The following is a 10,433-nucleotide window of genomic DNA, read 5'->3' on the forward strand; positions in this document are numbered from 1 at the left end:
TACCTATATATTACATACTTTTTCGATACATAATCGAAATCGTTTGTGCTGTTTTGACCACATTTGTGAAATTTCCAAAAGAAAAAATTAAAAATAACATAGATCCAGGAGGATGCCCAACTTGAATGATAGCTCAAAATACTTGTTTTGATTATAAGAATTACTGAAAAAAAAATTTTGAACATCAACCGTGACGTAATTTGCAAAATTCAAGTTTTTCAACTTTTTTTTTCGAAAATTCGTTATTATGAGCATCTAGGAATCGAAAAAAAAATTACTAAAAATGGTCGCATAGGCGGTAAAAAATGGAAAATTTTGACGCTTAATGAATAAAAATCGGCCAAATAGAACTCGAGTTATTGGAAAAAACGGAAAAATGTGAAAAAAATCACATCTTTGAACTGGGCTGCCGAAAAAATCTGAAAAAATTTGAGAGATAGTTTTTCAACCTCCCCAATCATAGAAAAAATCGCCATTCATTTTCAAGATGAGGGTCAGCGATTGACTCATTTGACGTGGAATACCTCATATACAAAAGGATAACGTACTCGTCATAAGAACAGTTTCGATATTTTTAACGCTTGCTGCAACATCCTTGATTTTATCAAATGCTTTCATTTTTTCGTCTTGTAATAATTTGCACTCATTTGTGGCTTTATTTAGCTTGCGCTCAGTGATATCATGTTTGAGTCTCAGCAACTCTAACTCTCGAGTAACTAATTCCGACTGATCTCTCAACTTCTGACAGTTTCCACATTCGCCATCTCCATGGCGACCTGAAGGCTGAAAAAGAAGCTTAATTGAAGAAATCGCAACTTATGGAATCGAATTACAATGTGATTTGAGTTCGTCTCATATGAACGGTTCCCTGTCAAATAGAACATTCGTTGTTGCCAGAATAGCATCAGTTCACTTATTTTCTCCATCGGAAAATGGATTGATTCATGGGTCACAACATAAGACTAGTTAGTCTCATAGGAGTTTTATCAGTCTTGGATGCCCCGCACATTCGAGAAACATGAAAAAAACTTAAATTTCCTCATCAGAAAATTCCCAGAAACACTCTCCAGACCTCATGATAATTTGTATACTTTTTGTACCGGTATTCAGGGATGCTAAGTCGGAGAGAACTTCGATTTTTCGTGTTTCTCGATGAAAACAAACAATTGAATCTGTTATACTGAGAACCACTACAATTGTTTGTCATTGGAACATCTCCCAAGCCACTCCCCCGACTCTCCAGAGAATCATCGACTACCCACGATTACTACTAGGGCATGTAGGGGTGTGGAAACCCAGGATTTCTGTGGTTTGCATTCAGGAGAGAAATTGCACCTCAGTGACTAGAAAACCACTTCGTAATCGATGGATTCTAAGATTTTCTAATTGCTCCTGGAGATGATGTAGAATGTCATGAAATGCCTTTACATAGTATCCGAATGTACGTCCGTATGTGTGTGCGGATTTCGGGGGAATTTTCTTTGAATCTTCACAAAAAAAAGTAAAGTAATAGCTAAAAATCTGAAATTCCGGAAAATAATGGGTAAAATTCAGAAGTACCTCTGTGCCAAATTTCAGCTTATGCGGTCCGTCAGTTACAGCAATCTCTCAAAAATAATTTTTCTTCAAAATCTCGGGAACTATTATACTGAAGTGAATTTTCAATACATAGTTGTTGTAATAACATCTATACAATCAAATCATGTATAGGTACTCAAGCTAAATTGGGTAGTAATTGGCAGTTTTCTTTTTTATGATAAAATCAATATGGGCACTATAACCCTCTAAAAAATTCTGATGAGGATTATTAGCTTAAAATTCATCCGGTAGCTTACTACCAATGAAGTGGGTAGGAATAATAAAGAATGAGACAAATAACGCATAGAATAACTATCATACTTTCTGTCGCATGTCGTCTATCAGACTGCTTATTTCTCTTCCTAATTCGAGTGCTTGAGGACACCGTAAACTGAAAAGAGTCACCCCCCCCCCAACTATTCGTACTAAAAAACTGTTAGCCATGAATATAACGTTTCCTTCATGAGAATTCGCGACGACACTTTCGGAACCCAAATAAATTCATTGTCGTTTTTTAATCACTGTTTGCTACCTCAAGTGTTACTATGAAACTCATCGAATTCAATCAATTTCGAGAAATTTCTCAAACTGAATGGCTTATTCACTTAAATTACAAGCACTATTATTCTTACCAACTTAGAGGGCTCCTTTCCCCCATTCAAATCACTGTTCTGAGGATCGTTGTTTAGTGGAGACTTGTTTGCCCTCTTTTCCATCTGGGTTTTACCCTTCTTCTCCGTCTGCTCGTCTTTTATCACTGGAAGCATCTGTGATATTGTTAGGACCCGCAGTACCACTCTTGACTTTCTTCCTATTCTTATCGTCCAATGACGAACTCATCCTTTTTAAACTTTTGTTCCTCGCCAGAACGCTACAGACACTCGCCTCCTTCGAGAGGATCCTGCTGTGTTTGTCTGCTTTCTAACAGTTTGAAGAATTGACATTAGTTAATCTACATTTAACATTTTGTAACAGGCTTGCGAGGTATACTTAAACATGTGGATATCTTAGTAACGTAACTGCCATACTTAGATGTTCAATGTGACCACAAGGATATCCTCATTTCATTTCCACGTTCACCTCTATTCAAATATTTTCATGGCATATTTGTCATTCTTGACGATTTGCTTTGTCATTAAGATGTCGATATGTTCTGCCATTGCTGGAGTACGGATCATATGGAGGTCCCAGGACAGTTACGAAAATATTAAAGTAACTCAAACAGTACAACGTGAGGTGTCTTCGGTTTATTTAAACGATGATGTGTATCTCAATTGGAACATGTATGAGAACGAAAGTCAAGTTGAATACGAATAGTTATTCGAATTTTAATGACGTATGAAAAGCTGGCCAACAAGATCAGAAAATCAATTTCTTCTATCACATCTCCTGACGCTCATTAACAGCTGATGTTGAGTAGTGATTGGTTTTTAACTTCCCGACCCAAAGGGAGGAAGTTATTGTAATGACCCCGAAAATCAAATGTGGAATTTCCATGATTTGTCCACGTTTCATTTTTAAATGCATTTACTTCGAAATTGAAGGTAAAACTCCCGAGTGGAAATCAGTCCGAATGGAAATCAGAGTTCAGATCAAGCTACAGTCAGGGATTAATCCATAAAACTTCATACTGATCAGCTTGGACTATGAAACCAAGTGTTTGTTTGTATCCAAGCCTGATAAAAAGACTTGAATCAAATTTGCCTTCTCAGTACATAATACAGGAATGAAGAGGGATTAGTAGGATAAAAATTGAATGAGACGGATTGAATCCAAACACTTTCTTCGGAACCTGACCGAATCCTGATCCGAAAGTCAATCAATAACTGAAATACTATAATTATTTTGAGGATCATTTTCCTCGCTATTATGCATGAATATTGCAATTTTTTATTAAAACAATCACGGAATTCGCTTTTTAAAAGTCGAATTAAAAAAAAGTAGCTCGTAATCGTTATTCGGCTCATCTTTTGAAAAACTTTGAAAAAAAAACTTTGGAGCTCCAAAATTGAGTACACAAGACTATTTTTTAGATTTTAAGCTTCTGGAGGGCAAACAAACAATAAACAATATTTTTTTTGCACTAATTCTTCGTTTTCCGACATATATAATCGATCTTGAATGTATGATAAGTCTCATATGCACTGCAATATCGTGCGACTTTTAAAACTCATAGTAACCTCCCCATTAAGTACTATTTCCAAAACTGTCGGACGCCATTTTTTATCACAATGCGTGTAAAGTGGGGTTTTGAGCGTGATAATGCACGTTTTCAAAACGTTACTTTACACACAGCATGATGAAAAACTTTTTGTTTTTTTTAAAACATGTTATTGACAATTGTTTTTGCTTAAAGTCTTTCTCTCGCCTTCCCTCTTCCGGCCCGAGACCAGCGATCTAACCGAATGAAGTGAGGTTAGAATCGCGGTTTTTCGGGCCAAGTGACATAAATTCCCCGTGACTCCCTCTTGTTTAGAAATTTATTGTAAATTTTCTTGTGCACACGTACGACCGAAACACGCTCCCTAACCAAAATGCTTCAAATGATTAGAGAAAAAACTCTTTTGTTATCGAAAATTGCAATAGCGCGAAATTATCCGTCCTCCCTCACCATGCATGCGTCTGGCCACAATCTCTACCCTATTGAAAGGATCAATTTTCTCTCATAAATTAGGGGGAATGATTTTCTTTCTTTCAATCAATTAGTTATTAATAGTTAGAATTAATCAACCAATTGTCGGAGTCCCTGCCCGATTTGTTTTTCTTTTGAAGACAAATTTAATCCGTGTTTCGAATCATGGCGGTGGGTACAATCCGGTCAAAAACTTGCTGCTCGGTGTAGAATGGAATTAATGTAGTGTGAGGACGGGGTGGAGGGGAGGGAAGAAAATAGATGTGAGGAATATGAGAATCAAATCTTATGGGTAGAGTTTTTCAAGTGGGCTCGATGGCGCTTCTTGGCCATTCGTTTGTTTACATCTGATTTTTTCAAGCATTCCCACCGTAATGTATCTGACGGCGAATATAAACAAGTCTATAAGGACGCGATACAATTTTTAAGAAGAATGTTAAAAAATTACGTCGTAAATACCAGTCGAGTAATGATTAAATAATCTTTGTTTTTTATTTTAAAAAAAATTTAGGAAAAAAAGTTTGAATTAAAAAAAAAACGTTGGAATTTTTTGGGGCTTAACTGGCGGCAACGGCCAGTGACAGTCATTCCACTGCAATACTAGTAATTTTTTAAATGAATTATAACTCCACCCGGCCATTTTATTAGAGGATTGTTTTTTTTTCGATTCATAAGATCCTTTGTAACCTTTGACACCCGGCATTGTCATGGAACTCGAATAAAACAAGATGCACTCACCGTAGCCCCTTCGTATTCTCATTCTCTTTAACTGCAGCGAATTTCGAGAACTCTTCTCGGCCTGGCTGATCCTTTGGTTTCTTCGGATTTGGCAATCGCCCTGTATTTCTGTTCTTCTCTGCCTCTTCGTTCGTCTCTGGAATATAAGAATGCGTGTCTCACATAAACAGATCACACAAGAAATTTGGGGAAGTTTGAACAGCTTAAATTGTTACCAAAATACAGAAATATAATGGAATTCTAACGTTAAAGATTTCAAGTTTCAGGGTATCTCATTCATTTACTTACTTGCTAAGAAAATTATATAGATGTAGAGCATCCATTTTGAATCCTTCAAACCGTACACTGTCTTTGAATCAAAGTCTTTGATATTCAAGAGGGTAAACTGAGTGTAAGTGTTGTCATTCAGCACAAAAACTTTTGATGCTTGACACAGCTTTTTGTCACCACTGTGTAAATCTTTATAACACACATACATGTCTGAATAATCCTCCTCACTCGACATGATATAGAACTAATAAGACACGTTTTAATGTACAGAAAATCAAAATCTGTAAATATTCAATGCTAACGAATCCGAAATCATGGAGGGCGAGTGAGGACACGACTGCAAAAGACGCTGGAGACCACGCCGCGTGCTGTGAGTGCCGGCAACACGTTACAACGCGATCGTATGATTCAGCAATAGCAAGGTCATGGGAGAAGAGAGGGGGCGACCAAGGCTCTTCCGCGCCGCACGCTGTGTGTATAGAGATGCGAAATGACCGTCATTTTTGTGATTGTCATATGACCAAAAAATGACGGTCACAAATTTTTTGTGACCGTCACAAAGAATTTTTGACCGTCAAAAGGGTAAAATAGTAATTTCCGTTACCAAACCATCTATATAGGTGCAAAATGACCGTCATAAATATATTGTTTTTCTAACGGTCATATAATTTCTACATAACTGGCATCGTTTATTCGTTCAATTTATTATTGATTATCAATTATTGTTTATTATAAGGTTCTTATCAAAGACTCGAAATGTATGTGTACAACTGTACAACAGTTTTTTTTAATCATAAAATTATGAAACAAGTGCTTACATATATTTTTGCATACTCATGAGAGAATGATTACACTTTTCATCTCTGGAACAAAATAAACGAAGTCAAGAGTTCTAAATACTAAAGTAAGTAAACAAAATCAAGATTTCTAGTTAATTATAAAAAAAATAGATGAACAAAAAAGTGCTTCATCTATATAGATGCAAAGTGACCTTCACTGTTTTTCGGCCAATTGTGACCGTCATGGAATAATACATTACATGTCCGAGTCTTGGAAAACAGATCACCGTCCCCCACGTGCAAGATTGCCTCCCAAGCCGAAAGCGAGGATGGCAAGCACGTGGGGGAGGGTGATATGTTTTCCATGGTGAGGTGTGTATTAGTATATTTCGTAACGAGTGCAAAAAAGTGTTTTTTGGCGAGTGGGAGGTTTATATCACGAGCCAAAGGCGAGTGATATAATCCCACGAGCTAAAAAACATTTTTTCACGAGTTACGAATAATATTTTTCATCACAATGTGGCGGAAATTGGACTTTTAGGCACGCGGAGCGTGCCGAAAAGTTCACTTTTCATCACAGCGTGATGAAAATTAATTTTCGTGTCGAGGGACCTGCAAAACGCCAACTTCGTGGCGCGCAGTGCCACGAAAATGGGGTTTTTCAGGTCCCGTGACACGATAAAATATTTTGTGACCGGTCCGGCGGTAATTGGGGCCTCGTCATGTGACCGTCAATGACGGTCACATGACCACTTTCTGACCGGTCACATGACACCTTCGCATCTCTATGTGTGAAGCGAATCTATTCCTTCTTCGCGCGGGGCCTCCCCAGTCTTGAAAGTTCGGAGCACATACCATTCTTCGTATATCCACGTGACAAATATCCAGAAATTTATTGACAATTCATCAAATTTTCCCCAATTAAATCGAATAATCAGTTGTCAGGGGGTGGGAAGAGAGTGCATTCGATGTAGATTATTCATTCTCGCCAGTTTCAGTGAACTTTGTCGTGGAAAAATAGGAGAATTGAAATTGTTTTACACAATTTGAGCCGGGGAAATGAAAAATCAACACCCAAGTCGCTCGACAGTACATCGTCGTCAAAAGAATGTTGCTGAATTCAATAGAGCGAAAAAACAATGTTTACAAAACTTGTCGGAAATAATGCAAAAGGTACGTAAATTCAACGTATCAACTCCATAAATTCGCGAGGCTTCAGATACTAGTGGCCTCGCATTTCTTGAAATCAAAAAAATAAATCATTTGAAAATATAGTTGGCAGTATCTGTTCGCACGCTCCACGGTAAATTTTACTGCGGATTCACGGTAGATTCGCACTCACATCTTGTCTGGCATCTCTGTTATGAACTCTGATTGTCAACTCTGACAGATGAGTTGAAAACCAGAGTTCATAGCAGAGATGCCAGAGTTGTGAAAACATTGTTCAGTGGAGTCTAGGAGTCTCCCCTGGTTAAAAAATCATCCTTAGAATCCTTAGAATCATTTGCACGCCATTTCGAGACTCGCTCATTCATTCGGGGCCAAAAAAACATTCACAGCTTGTCTGATATCTCTGTTATGGTTTCAGAGTTGAAAACCAGAGCTTTTGAGGTATATTTCCGAATCTAAGGGAAATTGCGAAATTTTCGTAACGACATTTGTTGTAGCACTCAATCGGCTCGACAAAAAAGGTTATAATAATTATTTTGCTATCTCCCTTAGATTCCGAGATATTCATTGAGAACTGGTGAATAGTCAAAATTGACTTGTACCGTTTTACCACTTCTCTACTGAATTCAAAGCTTCAACTTCAATTTGAAAAAAAAATTCTTCCCCTGATCATCCGGTTAGGAGTTATGATTTTTTTTTCGATGACACCGCATTTCGCGTAATGCAGTACACAGATTCCTTACAATTATATATTTAAACAATTCGATCCGCTTTGCTGCTATTCTAGTTTCTTTCTGCAGGGATCATAGAAGATGTATGAATTTCTTCAGATTTTTCGAAACGCATTTATCAATTGATAATGAGGCTAGACACGAATGATCCACGTTTACACTCAACGTACACCAAAATAGTAGATTGTGCACCAAGGGAGGAGAACAGGACATCCTCCCGCGTGTGGATTATGCCCTTGGCTTCGCCGCGGGTTTTGATGTCCTGTTTTCTTTCCTAGGTACACATACTTTTTTTCGTCATAACTGCACGGTATAGTTCGATTTTTCTTCGTAAATGCAGGGAGGAACGTGGGTTATGTCATTCGAGGGTCGTCAAAATCAACAGAAATCCGAGGAATGGAATAAGTCACTTTCCTCTCCCGTCATTTGGGGAGGAAAATCGAACTTTCCGTGCAGATATGACGAAAAAATGTTTACACGGAATGAGTTAAAAAACAAGCGGGGAATTGCTTTTGTCTTTATATGAAATAGTTATTTTTCTAATAAATTAGCAATATGCTTCCGAATGGTAATTTTGCACATCATTTTCTTCTGTCGCATATATAATTCATGGTTTCATATTATTTTATTAAATTGAATTAGATTTATCCTCTAATCCATTGTGTTAGATTTTCTACGTAGCCGATTGCCCTCTTTACGATTCCATTACTCCCCTCGACCCTTTGTTACTTCGAACCTTTTTTTTCATTCAAATCAGTGGAAGTCCATTTTCCAAAATGATGGAAAATGAATTTTTTTTTGAATGTTATGAGAATAATTTCTAAAAGTCTTATATAAATCAAATAAAAAAAATGATGCTATCTTTATTATCTTGAAAATTAGATAAAATATCATTGGAATTCTTTTTCAGAGATAATTGAATGAATTTGAAACATCATATTTGAAGAAACCATCGAATAATTCACTTTCAGGGAAATTCATGAAAAATTCGCAAAAGTGCAAAAATTATCATGAAAATCAAATCAGCTATCGTAATAATCATTCAACTTAGACGGGGTGTCGTTGAAACGAATATTTTGTGCTATAATTGAATTAATTTGAAGCATGATGTCCAAAAATATCCCCGAATTTCTGACTTTCAAAACATACAAAATTTCTGCAAATTATTCTATAAATCGAAACAACGATTATTGCTATGGCCTTCATTTTCGAACTCGGTCAAAAGGACATTCAAACAATTTTTTAAATCCATTATTCAATAATTCAAAACATTTTTTTTTAGTTATCGTAAAAAAACAGATTTTTTAAAAAATGCAAAAATTCAAAAAATTGATGTGAATTAAATTTTAATCAATGTTGATAGATCGGGATCAATAATACCTACATTTGAGAAAAAAAATGATTCAAACAAATATAAAGAAAATATTCTTCATAAAACTCACGGTAAATTATGTAAAATCAAATTGTTTTGGTTGTTCAAAATGAATTTTTTTTAGTGAAAAAGTGTAGAGTATATCAGAAAGTTTTTAACGATTTTTTTTATCAATTCCCGTGATAGAGGAACCACAGGTATTTCGGGCAGACCAAATAGGGAGTGTGTTAGAATTATTTGTTATTTAAACATTTGAAAATGGTTGCTAATAGCAGTAAAAATTCCTCAGCTCATGACGAGTGTTAAAAATTGATGATTCTCTAAAAGTATTTGTTGTATAAAAACCACAAATTGTAAGATAATTGCAATATCCTACTATCTCAGGACTTTCGCCGTTCCCATTTCTTCGTGGAGTTTTGCGACTGGTTTCTTTAGATTTCCACTTGACATGAAAAGCTATATTTCTTTTTTGATGATGTCAGGCAACGACGTCGACTCCTTTGTCGTACCCAGAACCAAGTTGTATCACGGATGTCCACGGGTCTGTTGATGGCGAGATTGCTGATGAAGTGAATGCAGGTACTCATCTAATATCTAGTTTTACATGTGCATTATTATTTTTTCATCTTGGTGGAAATTAAAAATATACATTCCCGGGTTAAAAAAAATACGTTGGAAACCCGATCGTATGCTGGTAGAATTCGATTGAAGTTCTTTCGGGATTCCGTTGGGATTACTCTTGAGATTCTATTATTTTGTTTTGTCAATTTATATTCTGAGTTATCCAGTTTTGCCGTGCCATTTATCAACAGACAAATATTTGTAATTTTTCTGTACAACTTATTCTGTAAAAATTTGGTCTATTGGAAATCTACAGGAATTCCCGAGTATATGAATTTTTCCATTTTTTTTGCTTCAATTATGTCGTTACAAAAAATGAAGTAAAAAAAAAATTGAAAATATACGCCCCAGAAATTCTATATATATGTGACGTTATGAGTTTAGTTTTCCTTTAATAAACTCATAGTTTCACTCCGATTCGGCTAGTATCGGTGAGCTCATGGGGGGTTCGCTCAATCGGAGAGATGTGTGGAGGGTTGCCGAAATAATACTCCCGAATATATATATATATATATATATATATATATATATATATATATATA

Source organism: Diachasma alloeum, unplaced genomic scaffold (genome assembly GCF_001412515.2).
Source record: "Diachasma alloeum isolate Michigan unplaced genomic scaffold, Dall2.0 Dall_scaffold_00566, whole genome shotgun sequence".
Classification (NCBI taxonomy): Eukaryota; Metazoa; Arthropoda; class Insecta; order Hymenoptera; family Braconidae; genus Diachasma; species Diachasma alloeum.